General features: G+C 39.9%; 1 protein-coding gene across 6 annotated transcripts in view; it reads right to left on the reverse strand.

Annotated features, from left to right (window-relative positions):
• The window catches only part of MOB3B (MOB kinase activator 3B), a 211298-nt gene that overhangs the window by 166214 nt on the left and 29456 nt on the right, over positions 1–15628 (reverse strand). Inside the window, exon 1 of one of the 6 annotated variants that reach the window (XM_017949803.3) lies at positions 12342–14990. The exons of 4 other annotated variants lie outside the window; for them this stretch is intronic. The gene's annotated coding sequence lies outside the window, so the exon portion shown is untranslated. Of the gene's footprint in view, positions 1–1213; positions 2865–12341; positions 14991–15628 lie in introns of those variants that run through there. One more of the 6 variants, XM_031654295.1, reaches the window with a different exon arrangement.

A 15628-nucleotide genomic window follows, 5' to 3' on the forward strand; every position in this document is an offset into this window, starting at 1 on the left:
AGGCCAAGTTCTTCCTGCATCTTTGAGGGGCAGGGATGCCCCAAGTGAGAATTGTTACCTGCATTTCATAATGTATGCTCTTCTGAAAATGCAGGTCCTCTCACAGTTGTCTGGAGCTAAGGGTGAGTTGAAAATAGAAGTGATCAGGAGTCTTTCTAAGGGCTCCCATTCAGAGGATCTCATTAATTCAGAGAAAAGTGGGAAGAGCTAATAAACAGCCATCACAGAAGGCCCTGATCTAACAAGGTCTCCCAGCATTTCCACAGCAGCCCCCTGTTTGCCAGGTAGGGGTTGAGAAGGTGGACTCTTTGCTTTCAGTTATAATGGACCTATGCTAAAAACAAAACAAAAAACTCAGGCGGGGGCAAGAAGCCATGGCAAGTGAACATTTCTCACTATGCAAAACTGATGAGTGGGAGGCAGTAAGAAGACAGCAAACTGAAGTGCATTATTTTACATTTATTTTTACTTTAAATAAAAAGCATAAAGAATTTGAAAATATTTTGTTAGCCTTCAACCTTGCAGTCACTTTAACCTATCCTCATTAAAGAGCCACCATAAAGCCTTCATGAGTAGCGGTCCCAGGCTAATTCCCTTCTGTTTGCTTGTTCCTGTGCATTTCATGTCTGCCCACCTCCTGAGCCTTGCACCTGCCCTGTGGGTTTGGTGCTTGCACAAATCACCCCCCCTACCCCCGGCCTCCTCTGCCCTGCCCTGAGAACTCAGCATTCCATGCATCCTCAGGCTTTTTCTGTAGGCAATCAAACCCAGGCATGGGCTCACCAGGGTACCAGCTAGTAAACTACATCCACACAGTCAGGTTGAGGTACCCACTTTAGAAGGGGACTCTGGGACATGTAGTACAGTGACCATTGTCTCTCAGTTAATGGAAACTTGACTCCCAGCCTTTAACTCTGACAACACATGAACCACCCTGGAAAATTGGCCTTGCCAGTTTTAAACAGACCATGGATCCAAGTTTGAGACAAGTATTTTCCGTGGGCAGGTGGATAGTTTCAGCTGGATGTCTCAAGGGCATCCAGTCCATATATTGATAATGTATCAATAACAACAAGTATCATAGCAAATACTTCTATATATCACTTATTCTACAATATTAATTCATTTAATCCTCGAAACAACCCATGAGGTAAGTACTGTTATTATTCCTATCTTAACAGATAAAGAAGCTGAGAAAGGTTAAGTAACTTACCCAACAACAACCTGGCAAGGTAGGGACTGTGGAGCTCATTTCACAGAGGAAGGAAATGGGTTCACTGAGGTTAGGTGACTTGCTTGCAGAACCAGAACTGAAACCCACCTCTGCTGGCTCTAAAGCCTATTTCCTTTCCAGGTCTCAAGGCCTCTCCAACACCACTATTTCTGTTAAGAGCTACATCCGTCTCCCAATCACAAAGCCCCAAATGTCAGCATTGCCTTGGGCAAATCCCACTGATTCTGTCTCTGGAATGTCTCCAATATTAACCCCTTTCTCTGCACTCCAGTGGCTCCTGCTTTACATCCCACTTTCATATCGACTTTTGTGTGGACCATCTCAAACTGATTTTACATCCTACATTCTCTTCCCTCTCCACTCTACCCTCATGGAAAATTACTCTTCTTTAAAACACAGTTCTACAAAATGTCAACAGCAGAATTAACATGATATTGGTTTTTTCCCCCTTGTTCTCTTCTGTTTATTGAGTTAAAGGCATTGAGAGTATATTCCTTTTGTAATAGGAAAAAAATGGCAGAAACAAAACACTATCTAATAATGGTAAGTCCTGTATGTATAAAACTCATCAACACTATTGCTAACCACATAAGTGCAAACTCACTGAGCTGAAATATTCAAGACTTTTTACAAAAGAGAGTCAAAAATCTATAATTTGTTCAATCAGTATTTCTTGAGCACTTGGTACACTAGGCTGGGTTTTCTGTAATGAACAAAAGATATAACTCTTCTCTTAATGGAGCTTACAGTCTGGTGGGGGAGAAGTCATTAAACACACATACATGACATACAATTACAAATTGTGCTGTGTGCCAAGAATGAAAAGAGCAAATGCCACAAGACAGGACAATGGGCAAGAGCTAGTTTCGATGGTAGACCCAGGAATGCCTCTTTGATGAAGATACTTGTGCACAGAGATTAGAGGGATTCAGGGTGGCAGTATTAGAAGCAAGTCAAAGAGTATGAAGAACTTCCAATGCAGGAGGACCGCTAAGTGAGAGGACCTGTGTGTAAACCTGTAAGCCAATACCTATCTTTTCTAAGCACTGAAGTTTCATTTGATGAAATGTATTAAGGCTTTTAAGAAGAAGATCTGGAACAAGAAATCCAAACGATTAATAGGATAGAAAATTAATCACTTCTGCCTCTGGCTCAAATTCGAAGCATCCTTAAAAGCATTATGGAGCAATGAATAGAAATAACTTCCTGTGTCTTGAGTAATCATATCCCAAATGAACGGAGGCATAAGTGGATCAAGCCTAACTAAAGTTAGTCCTGTGGCATCCAAGTGTCAGGGTTTCATATTCGATTAAAACTTTCACCTGGCATTCAATGGCCTGCTTTCTGATTACATTCTAATTTTCCAGCTTTATGTTAGTTAGTTCTGGTCTTCTAGAGATGAGGAGCAGAAACCCACCCAGGTTAGTGTGACTCTGGGGAGAAGTGGTGCTTTAAGAATTTAATGGCAATAAAGAAAATATGAGGTTCATATGAATCTAAATATGAGTTAAAACAGGACTTGGCCATGTATAAACTGGAAAAAGACTCAAGGCAGCTTAAGAATGCTTAGTGTTGGGGCCGGGCGCAGTGGCGCACGCTTGTAATGCCAGTACTTTGGGAGGCTGAGGCAGGTGGATCACTTGAGGCCAGGGGTTCAAGATCAGCCTGGACAACATGGTGAAATCTCATCTCTACTAAAAATACAAACATTAGCTGGGTGTGATGTCACATGTCTGTAATTCCAGCTACTCAGGAGGCTGAGGAATCACTTGAACCCGGGAGGTGAAGGTTGCAGTGAGCCAAGGTCTCACCACTGCACTCCAGCCTGGGCAACACAGCAAGATTCTGTCTCAAAATAAACAAATAAATAAATAAATAATTCTTAGTGTTGGGAGGCAATTCTCAATGTTTCTATAAGTCATGCCAGACTATATTTTCTGGGATATTTCCATAGCAAACAGCCTAGGAAACTAGAGACAGTGTTCCCCTGCAGATCAGAAGGCACATTTGTTTCCTGATCAGCATAGTAAAGACAGAGAACATCCCCTGCCCAGAGATCTGTTTACATTCCAGGGTAATAAACTTTATTACCCTGGAATCGTCTGTCTCTGGAGGGGAGGATAGGCATGTCTCCTTATAAAACTGGGGTTTTCTAAAGCTCAGTGTTGCTTAGCTGTGAAACAGATCCCTATGTGCAGGGTATCCACCTAGGCTCACATCCTCATCACCTCCATGAGACCTGGTGGGGCCAGGGAGAACTGATGATGCAGACATAATGCTCATGCTGTCTGATGTACCACGAGTAATAAACTAAATAGGTGCATTTGGGTTCATTATGTCCTTTCCAGCTTATCTAGTAGCTTTCCACGCTAAACTGCTCCTTAGGGGCTGCTTGGCCACCTGACCCTTAGAAGCAAGAGTTCAAAGACTTTTCACTTTTGTGTATGCCATTAAAATGACTCAACTATTTATATAGATTCTTCATGTACATCTTTCTCACCCTGATGCTATGGTCTCTTCTCTGCTTATTGATTCTGCTATGATATCATCGTGGCTTCTGCCTTTTCTTGGTCTTGCTCATGGTCTTTTATGTGCATCCTTGTAGATTTCACTTCCGACTCTCTGATAATCTTTACTTCCAAAACCAAACTTCTGAGAGAAATAACCTATTGGGCCAATCTGTCCCTGAATGGACAGAGATTTTCAAGGCAGGCCAGTCCCTAGGTCTGCCAGTATGCAGACTGGCTCCCCTTGAGTCAGGTGACCATCATGATGTTTATTTATCTGCTGTTTCAGTCTCACACCTGCCCTACCACATTCTGCTCTGTGTTTCCCCTGCAGCTGGAGGTCTGCAAACAACTAACTGGTTTCCTATTATGTTGTATCCATGGGAGGCAGAGGAGGGAGAGCATCAGGCAGAATAAAGAGAGACTTTCCTGCATTTAGCTCTAACATTGTGATAGCTGCTGTAGTAGCAGTAAGGGTAGGGGTGACTCAGAACTCCAACCATATCACCTAACTCAGCACAACATTCAACCCAGTGGATATCAAGGTACACTGCAAACATAATGTTTTACACAGAGATCCAAGATTGGTATCACATCTCTCTTTTTCATTTATTTATATTTATTTATTTATTTATTTTTGAGATGGTGTCTCACTCTGTTGCCCAGGCTGGAGTGCAGTGGTGCAATCTTGGCTCACTGCAGCCTCTGCCTCCCGGGTTCAAACAATTCTCCTGCCTCAGAGTAGCTGGGACTACAGGCAAGCGCCACCACACTCGGCTCTTTTGTATTTTTAGTAGAGATGGGGTTTCATCATGTTGGCCAGGCTGGTCTCTAACTCCTGACCTTAGGTAGTCCACCCGTCTCTGCCTCCCAAAGTGCTGGGATTACAGGTGTGAACCACTGCGCCCTGCCTGGTGTCACATCTCCAAAGGGGTCATGGCATACCCATCAAGTAGCACTGACAACCAAACAGGATGCCCCTTTGCTTATCCAGAACACTATGGAATGTGGTCAGCACAGAAAGGAGACAGTGCAGCTTACATAATGTACACATTTCAAGGCTGCCTGTGCTCACTTATGTCATGCCAGGGCTGGCAAATTGACTGGCATAGGGCTATACCATTCCATGCCAGGGGCTCAAAATTGTTCCTACTTATTCCGGAAGGACTGGTAACTTACATAGACTAAAAGAGTGAGACAAGATGTTTCAAGTGATATATCTAGTGGGGATTTTAGATAATTATGGCTCCTACTGTAGTTTTAGAAAATGTGAATACTGCCGCCAGGTCTTCTTCCTAGCCATTTTGGGTTTGCTTTCCAGCTTTTCTCTGGTGCTTCATACTCACTTTTTGCACTGGCATAGCCTTTTGTCAACAGTATTTCCATTTACTTCTACTAGTCCATCTTTCTCTTTCACTTGTGGTTTTCTTCCCTTGTCATTTAAGCATTCTCAACTATGCATAGAAATCCAACAGAAGCCTTTTGTGTGGGGGATTCCCTTAGTCCCAGGCAGTCCTGAAAGCAGCAGGTGCCCCTGCAAAGGCTTCTGTCAGACCTTAAGACTTATACTCAGCAGCTGCTAATCCTGAGCTCTCACTCTTAAAAAGCAGTAAAATAGACTTCAATCAAAAACAAGTACAGTGGGGGTTAACTCCTTCATCTTGAGCTCAAGCCACACTTGCCTTGAAATTTTCCAAAAATTCACTAAGCTAATTTCTCTCACCATGGAAAGAGAGAAAGGCTATGTTGCTGGTATATAATGCTGCCTGTGATGGAGGTGGTGAGGCATACATTTCCCTAATCAGAAGATAAAGGCTAACCATGTATGTGGGTGGGACGGGGGTTGGAGGTAGCTTGCACAGCACTGGAGTTACAAGTAGAAGCACAAATTTTCCTGGCTGGAAACAGGCCCCTAGAGGGAAACATCACACCAAATAAGGACATAATTTTTTTTTTGGTCCAACAGGGCACGAAGGCTCATTATCATATGCCAAGTAAGGTCCACGTATACAAGAATACACAAACTAACTTCTTATGTTATCAATACAAATGTGTCTCTAAAACAGTCATGTAAGCTAAAAAAGAAAACAACTATTAAACTTGACTTTATATTGTTTATGGATTCATTCGTATATATAGTAAATGTTCTTTAAGATGGTGAAACAAGATATGAGGACAGCTACTTAAAGTTCAAAAGAGCCAATGTGCCTCTGTTGCCCACCATTGTGAAATGGTGATGCAGCCAAATTTCAATCCATCAACACACTTCCCCTCTGCATTGCACACACAAAGCATCACCTGGCTGGGCCTCTTGTTCAAGGTCTCTGTAAAAACATAGAATTCCATAGCATTACTTTAACAGCATATGGTCCAATCCCCCTACTACAGATGGGTAAACTAAGGCTCATGGCTTCAGTGAGCCAACAGGGATAGAGGACCATGTATCAGGCGAAGTTCTAGACCCTGAGGAGACAAAGATGAATGAGACACAGTCCTTGTCCTAAAGGTGCTCACGGTTTAGTGAGAGAGATTTAGATACAGACACACACACACACCTGCAATAAAATATTAAAAGTATTATTATGTGTGTTTGTGGAATTATGAGATTCCTTGCAGATTAAGAAGCAACTAATAGTGTTTAAGAGAGGGAACCAAGAAGAGTTTCCCATAGGAGATGAGATTTGAATGTGGGCTATTTAAAGATGAGTAGGAATTTGTCTGGTAGGAGACAAGAAAGGGCATTTGAAGCAGTGGAAAGAGCATGTGCAAAGACATGTAGTGTGATAGCACCTGGTCTCTTGGGGAGGAAGCTAGGGTGGCTCAGGGGTTGGGAGTAAGGAGTGGGAGAGGAGGTCTAGATAGGCTCCATAACTTGCCATAAGGTCCTACAGCAAAATAGCTCCAAAGCCCACCAAATTAGGTTTCTTGACTCTCACTCCAGTGCTCTTTATACTGGACCCTGATGCTTTTAGCACCAATAAAATGTAGCCATGTGAAACTAGAATCATTTCTAACATAATAAATGCCATCGATGCTGTAGGCACAATGGGTAGCTTAAGAGAGGGTCTGAGGAAAGCCCAGAAAAGCAAATTCGAAGGAGAAATGTAACAACAATGACACCTACCAGAATAATAAGAGTATTTATCAAAGCCCTAGATAGCACATCATACAACCATTTTTTTTTTAATTCAGAAAACAAAGGATACTAGGACAGAGGAAGATGATAATAATAGTGATAATAATTCCAACAAATGGTCCTAGTGTCTTATACTTTAAAAAATCCTCCTTTGTATATACTATTTCTTCAGAAGGATGCGATAATTATGTAGTTTGGATAAAATTAATATGCAATCCAAAACTAAAAAGAAGAAGACATATTATTTACAACTGTTCATCTGAAGCTATCACTGTTGTCAAAATATAAATTAGATGCCTTCATGATGAGGAATTTGGCACCAGTTCCACATAAGCCAGAAGGTTAGAAAAATAGAAAAATGAAGTGTATTCATGCTATTTACTAAGGGAAAAAAAGTTTTCTTCACAGATGATGGGAGGCTTTGAAGTTGTGCAAGAGAGCACAGCAACCAACAAGGAGAAATGAATATGCAGTGTACTGTTACAGTATTTTGGGGCCCACATTGAATTGGGCACAATAAGTCTATTTTCTGTCCAAAAAATGGTCAAACTGTTTATTTTTAGAGATTACAAGAAGATATATATCAGTATCAACCATCCTTTTTCCATATTCTAAATTAGAAAGATAATTCCTTAAAAATCAATATAGGCGGCCGGGCGCGGTGGCTCACGCCTGTAATCCCAGAACTTTGGGAGGCCAAAGTGGGTGGATCACAAGGTCAGAAGATCGAGACCATCCTGGCTAACATGGTGAAACCCCGTCTCTACTAAAAATACAAAAAACTAGCCGGGCGTTGTGTTGGGCACCTGTAGTCCCAGCCACTCGGGAGGCTGAGGCAGGAGAATGGCGTGAACCGGGGAGGCGGAGCTTGCGGTGAGCCGAGATCGCACCACTGCACTCCAGCCTCGGTGACAGAGCGAGATTTCGTCTCAACAACAACAACAAAATCAATATAGGCATTTGCCTATGTTCTAAGCACCTTTATTTGATATCACTAATTTTATAGGCATATCTCTTTTAAAGTCCTGTCTGAGATACCTAAATGGAAAGTAGTTTACTTACTTCCTTGCTCAAATTGAGAATCCTCGTAGCGAAGAACAAAGAATTTTGCAAATGAGATTTGAGAGTGGAGAGGGACGTCCATGACATCTTAAGAGCAAATTGCAGGGTAGATGCACATAGCTGTTTGTGCCTGTTTGTATGAGGAAGGACAAAGCTGTGGAAAAATATGAGCCAGTTTGTGGATGCTGGTTCCCACTGTGGGGTAAAAATGAAGGGGGAATTACAGAAGATATTAACTGTTTCTTCATATATCCACATAAGGTTCACACCATTATAATGATCATAAAATGTCACACTTTTCCTTTAATTGAATAGGAAAGATTAAATAGAAAAAACTTGACCAGAAAAATAAACCCTAAGAATAAAGATTTTTTAAACACTAAAGAATGGATTCACCAAGCATTCCCTGAGCAAAATGTATTCCACAGCAAAGAAATAGGCCTAGGTATCAAACAGGTAGTCTGCCAGCCAAATGCAGCCCAAATGACTCCCAAGGTGAGGTCTACCTAAAGGTTTTCAGAAATGAAATTCATCTAATATCTAACACCACAAATTAGCAGACCAATAGGATTTAACCATTTACCAAAATTGCATCTGGGAACAGATAGCTGCCAGGCATGCTAGCAGGTTTAAAGCAATTACTAATTGCATCTGCAGCAGAAGGTAATTAACTCCAGTTTTAGAGCTATTTGGGTTTAATGTACTAACTTTCTGTCATGAAACTGACAGATAAAAAGAAACTAAGTATGAAGCACACTTTCAGGGATATGTCTCCAATATTTGGGAGTCTGTGTGTGTACTGCAGGGGAAAGCACAAAGCTTTGGAACAAAGCAATCCTTCATTTACATTCTGGTTCAGCTATTATTTGCTGCGTGGCCTGGACATATCCCTTAACTTCTATGAACGTCTGTTTTCTAGTGTGCAAAATGGGGATAAGTATTCCTATCTTACAGGCTGTAGAAGGAAATGAGTAAGATCATATACTAAACTACTTAGCAGCTACACTTGGCAAGCAATAGACACATAATACAGGAAGCTATTATTACTAAATCATTCCAGTACACATTGATCAAAAGTGGGCTCACTCTGCTCAATGTACGTAAGAACATACATTTGGGTTTTTTGGTTTTGTTTTGGTTTTTGAGACAGAATCTTGCTCTGTCACCCAGGCTGGAGCGCAGTGGCGTGATCTCGGCTCGCTGCAACCTCTGCCTCCCGGGTTTAAGTGATTCTCCTGCCTCAGCCTCCCGAGTAGCTGGGACTACAGGCACGCACCACCACACCTGGCTACTTTTTGCATTTTTAGTAGAGACAGGGTTTCACCATATTGGCCAGGCTGGTCTCGAACTCCTGACCTCGTGATCCACCCGCCTCAGCCTCCCTAAGTGCTGGGATTACAGGCGTGAGCCACTATGCCCAGCTAAGAACATACATTTGTAACAGTGCCACCTCTCCCTGTATTCCACATAAGAGTTGTGATCATGTGACAAATTTTGGATCCTGAAGATCTTGTTAAAATGCAAATTATGATTCAACAGGTCTGGTTGAGGTGATGCATTTCTAATGAACTGCTGGTAATGCTGATGCTGCTAGTCTGTGGGACACAATCGGAGTGGCAAGGTTCTCGGGTAAAACAGCTATATATTAAAATAAAATGGGCCAGGCAAGGTGGCTCACAGTGTAATTCCAGCACTTTGGGAGGCTGAGGTGGGAGGATCACTTGAGCCCAGGACTTTGAGACCAGCCTGGGCAACCTGGTGAGACCTTGTCTCTACAAGTGATTTTTAAAACTTAGCTGGGCACAGTGGCATACTCCTACAGTCCCAGTTATTCGGGAGGCTGAGGCAGAAGGATCGCCTGAGCCCTGGAAGTCAAGGCTGCAGTGAGCCATAATTGTACCACCACACTCCAGTCTGCTGACAGAGTGAGACCCTGTCTCCAAAATAAATAAATAAGTAGATAAGTAAATAAATAAATAAATAAAATGAACTGAGCTGAGGAAGTCAGGAGGGACTGTGAGGCAGGGTTAGCTACTCCATCCCTGTTCCTGCATACCTGGGGGAGATTTCCACCATAGCTCATGCCACACTGTATTAGTTTTCCCATGCCTGTTCCACTAGTCTGGGAGCTCCTTGAAGACAAGGAACCCATCCTGATGACCCCAAGGGACTGCTGAACTCAATTCAGACACTCAGACACTCAATTCAGGCTATGTGTAAATAAATGAATGAAGTAATGAATCCACGAATGTATGAAATTCAGGGATGAATGAAATTGAGGGAAACGACTGTTGGTTAGTGTATTAAAGTCTAAATGGGTTCAAACTTCCTGTTTCTGAATTACTGGACTAACTTCAGATATTACCAGTATTGAGAGTATTAAGTGCTTTATTGAGTTTGATATCCAGGCAAGAGAACTATCCAGAAAGAGTAATCCTGGATATTCAGTTTAGAAATATAAAGCTTCAAGAGTTCCCTTTACTGTAACACACAAAAGAAAGACCCAGAACTCCCTTCTCCTCTCAAGGGACATCTCCTATCCTGAAGGAACAGTAAGTACAGTTCCCAGCATATCACCAGGACAACATCTCTTACAAAACAATCATGCTGGGAGCGTATTATTATAATTAGCATAGATTCCCTTCTAAGGCACGTAGAAGCGTTCTCTCTCTATGCTATATCAGTTTAAAGGTTCTCTAAGCAATATCACTAAAAACAAGCAAAAAAACTCTCATTACTTTTATGACAAAATACAGCAAGTTTTCCAACTGAGTTGTCACATCAGTGTCCATTTTCACAATTAACTCATGTTGTGTTTACATGTTTAATCCTACTGCAGGAACAAGTGGAGATTAAATTTGTCAAGGAAACCACTGTAGCAAAGTCTGGTTTTACTGCCAGGAGTAAGAAATCTGTTAAACTCAGAAGGACCACTGAAAATGTTAAGTTTCATTGGACAACAATAGGAAGCACTTGCCCAAACGTGATCTATTTACATAGCATGCATTCTTCTGATCACAGCCTCAGGTTCTTTGGTCAGTTCAGGGCCTGCCTTCCTATGGCTGTTTTGTTGCAAATTGGGACGTTATATATAAGGACAGTACAATATCAACTTCTAAACTTCTCCAGGTACATGTAAAAGTTTAGTTCTAGAGCCTAAATATTAAAAAATCTGGATGTGGTTAACTGTGGTTCATCTCAATACAATAATAGGACTCCAATAAATATGAGACATTCCATTTATAATAGGGAAACTGTAATTAGGTGTGTTTTAAAATTTAGCTCTGGTTTAATCAAGTCATCCCAAGCAGTACAACATATTAGTCTTTGTCAGTAAAGGAATCCATCCACTCTAAACTCTCCCTAGGCTTCTGAAGAACTTTAAAATTGTTCATTAATTAATGCTTTCAGCACTCCTGCGGCCTCATTATGCTGTTGTTATTAAGCATTTTATTTTCTTGGTCCCAAGGGTTCCCAAAGCAAATACATGTTCCCCAGCAGACATTTATGTTTTCCTCCAGAAGAGTTGGTTTTCCATTCATGATCTAAAACAAATGTTAATTAAAACGATGGTTAATATGGCCCACACTTTTCCCAAACATTTTCAAAGTTGGCAGCATTCCACTCTCCTCTTCCTATATTCCAAGAAACTCCAGCAAGTGATTAGTCTTCTTCGTGGAGTAAAAATATCTAGACAAAAGCAGTCAAAGAATATTCTGAGTAGCTTCCCAGAAAGATATGCTTAGAAAAGCTCCCTGTTTGAGGCTGTCATACATCAGAAAGGTTCAATTCCTACCACCTTTGTGGAGGTCACTTTAAAGGCCAACTATCTTTTGACTCACAAATCACTTCTGGGAAATTTTCCTAAGAAAAATCATGGATTTGCACAAAGCTTGGATGTGAAAGCTTGTGAATGTCTTTATTACAACATTGTTTATTATTTAAATTCAGAAAAACCTAACTTCCCAAAAATCATGGAGTATCCATATTATGGAATTCTATATAGACGTGTGAAAAGCTTTAATAAAATATTTAAAGATATTAAAATATTTATGATTTAGTATTATACACATATAAGCAGACAATGAAGAATAATTTCTAGAATTATCACAATTTCCTAAAAAATATAATACATATTTGACTGTAAAGAAATAAACTCACAACTTAATAACAATTACGTCTAGGTTCGGGTGATTTTAATTTCTTTTCTGTACTTTCCTAAATTTTTGTAGTTTTATATATTCTAAATTAAATACACATTACTTTGTAATTAAAATATAAAATGTTTTCCTTATTTCTTTCTCTTAGCAATGTGAATATAGTCTTCCTACATGGGGAATTAATCACTAGATTAGTAGGAAATTAATGAAATTAACGATGGATGAACAAAAAGTTAACTTACCACATATATTTGGCTTTAACTTCTTGTATGTAAATAAATTCCTCCCAGTAGATTCTCTACCAACTAGCTCCAGTTTCTACTAGCTGATCCTTGTTTAGAAGCAGTCCACTGATTTTTAGTAAATCAAAATGAAACTCCAAGAAAGACAAGAAAATGAAATGTGAAAAGGAAGCTGGCCGTGGTGCTATGCACACTGATGGAAACCATGAATATGAATAGATGGAGCACTTGGACAGCAGGATAATGGAAGAGGGAAATGCTATTCATTTGACAGCTGCCAACTCCCCCTCCCTGCACTGTCACTCCCCAGCTGCCCACCCCCTTCTCCGGGCCTTGATTCCCAGCCCACAGAAAGGCTGTGGTGCATGTAGCTTCCATGGTGTTCTCACACTCCAAAAGCGCAGAAGATAAAAGGCCACTGTGTTGAAAGCTTGTGCCTCATAGAGTAACAACAGTGCTAAAAGTGCTTAAAAATTCGTTACTACTTTTCATATCAATCACGGCGTTTTCCAAACTACTCCCCAATCTACTGTGAGGTACAAGGGTGAGCATTGTTTAATTGGCTTTGGGAGTTGTATGAGCTGTGCGAGGCCTTTAATTAGAGGAGCTGGTGGAATAAGCATGTGATGTGTGTGTTAGGGAGGGGTGAGCTGGTTCTACCATGGTCTTTGTAATCCCTTTGCAAATGCACTTTTGGACAAACTTAAAAGAAAGTAGAGGAAAGTCAGAAGAACTTGCTTCTTACTAAAAGAAGTTCAAGGTAGCAGTACCCTAGGTTTTGTTCGTGTATCTAATCTCTGAATTCAAATACCACTTAATAATGGTGCTTAAACTGTTTATTCTCAATGTCAGAATGTTCTCATCTAGGCCAACAGAGAAAACCTTGATTTGTAGTACTGGGGTCTCATCCCAGAGACCGTTGGTGCTGAGGCACACGCACCATTGAAAGGGGAAAGTTATTCAGTGCTAGCAGCAGTTGCTATGTAGAGATAAAGACCCGACATTGCTGGATCTTCTGATTCTTTAAGAGTAATTGGAAATCCATTTTTTTATGTGAAATCTGTGTTTTTATAGGTTGATGACTTAAAAGAAAAATCAACACTTTCTATGAGCAAACAAAACATTTCTGTAGGCCAAAATAGGCCTGTGGACCTCTAATTCAGGAAGAACAAGATCTTAACACAAGATATTTGAAGCAGATTTTAAAGTGCACCAAATTTATCTGTATATGCATAAATTATTATCCAATAAATTCAGTAGAAAAGAACCATGAATTTAAATTCTAAACTGCCTGAAAATGTATCCGAATCAGCTCCTAAAATCATTTTGGGTCTATTTTTCTCCTTTAATTAAAATAAGAATAATCTACTAGAGTTTTACAATTTAAATATTGACAATTGTATTTATTTTTGCACCTCAGAGCCACGGCTGATATATTTCTTTTATGTATGAAGAGTCTGAGGAACAAAGAAAAATCATGGAAAAGCCAGAGGATGAAGCTGGAATGCAAGAGTCCTGTCTCTTTATGATTCAACAATCAAATAAAAATCTTCTCTAAAGAATGACCAAGAAAGCAAGCTTATTAGGTTCATGAACAGAGTCATCATATAAACAAATTACTTTCATAATAGTCCCAGTAAAATGATCTCAGGTTCTTTTTTAAAACTCACGGAAAGGAAATGTGTCAGGTTAAGACACCTTGATCTGTTTTTTAACAACTGGAACATTAACCATATCTAATTCAATGTATATTTCAAAATGAGTAACTCAAATATTCACAGCACTGTCCAAATTAATGGACAGGCCCCATTTCCTAGGACTGATACTTAAATATTTACTAATTTGCTTTCCACATTGCCATTTCTCGTTAGAATGGCAACTTCTAGTTTGTGAAGGAAATGAGTCATATTCCATGCAACTATCCCACCTTCTGAAGGACAAGTCACAGCAGGAAATGAATGGCTTTTGGTTTTTTTCCTGCACTAGTACAGGAAAACAATGTATCTAATACTGAAGGATCTGAACTTTGGGACAATCACTTTTTCTAGATATTGTTTGCAACTTTCAAAACGTTCTTATAAATTAATGTAAATTAGACAGAATTATAATTTTGCCATTGTTTTATGTTGAAATGAAATCTATAGCTATCACTAAATGTTTATGAATTTTTCATCTACAATCAACCTTTCAATTAGTCTTATATAAAGTTGGTCTCAAGTTAGATTTCTGTTTTTTACATCTAACTTAAATATATCTTGTGGTTAAATGCTGTGGAAGGTTTGACTAGACCTCAGAACTATCAAGAACTTATAAATAATGGTTAAAAATCACCATTAAAGCGTGTATAGCAGAAACCCAGAACTGAAATTCACTTGAATTGAGTCTGGTTCACCTTCTTTAGTTTCTTTCTATATTTCAAATTCCCTGTGCTGGGTGGAGGGTTTGGGGGAACCCTGTGACTTACAGATATATAAAGTGTCTTGTGAGAAATGCAAAATTCCTTCGTAGAACTGCCTTATCGTGCTATCCAAATTACAGAAAGTGCAAACAAGTGTCCTTACTTAGACGAAAGGCTACAGTAACCAAAACAGCATGGTACTGGTACCAAAACAGAGATATAGACCAATGGAACAAAACAGAGGCCTCAGAAATAACACCACACATCTACGACCATCTGTTCTTTGACAAACCTGACAAAAACAAGAAATGGGGAAAGGATTCCATGTTTAATAAATGGTGCTGGGAAAACTGGCTAGTCATATGTAGAAAGCTGAAACTGGATCCCTTCCTTACACCTTATACAAAAATTAATTCAAGATGGATTAGAGACTTAAATGTTAGACCTAAAGCCAAAAAAACTGTAGAAGAAAACCTAGGCAATACCATTCAGGACATAGGCATGGGCAATGACTTCATGACTAAAACACCAAAAGCAATGGCAACAAAAGCCAAAATAGACAAATGGGTTCTTATTAAACTAAAGAGCTTCTGCACAGCAAAAGAAACTACCATCAGAGTGAACAGGCAACCTCCAGAATGGGAGAAAATTTTTGCAATCTACCCATCTGACAAAGGGCTAATATCCAGAATCTACAAAGAACGTAAACAAATTTACAAGAAAAAAAAACCCCATCAAAAAGTGGGTGAAGGATATGAACAGACACTTCTCAAAAAAAGACATTTATGCAGCCAACAGACACATGAAAAAATGTTCATCATCTCTGGTCATCAGAGAAATGCAAATCAAAACCACAATGAGATACCATTTCACACCAGTTAGAATGGTG

The sequence above is a fragment of the Papio anubis genome, chromosome 13 (assembly GCF_008728515.1).
Source record: "Papio anubis isolate 15944 chromosome 13, Panubis1.0, whole genome shotgun sequence".
Classification (NCBI taxonomy): Eukaryota; Metazoa; Chordata; class Mammalia; order Primates; family Cercopithecidae; genus Papio; species Papio anubis.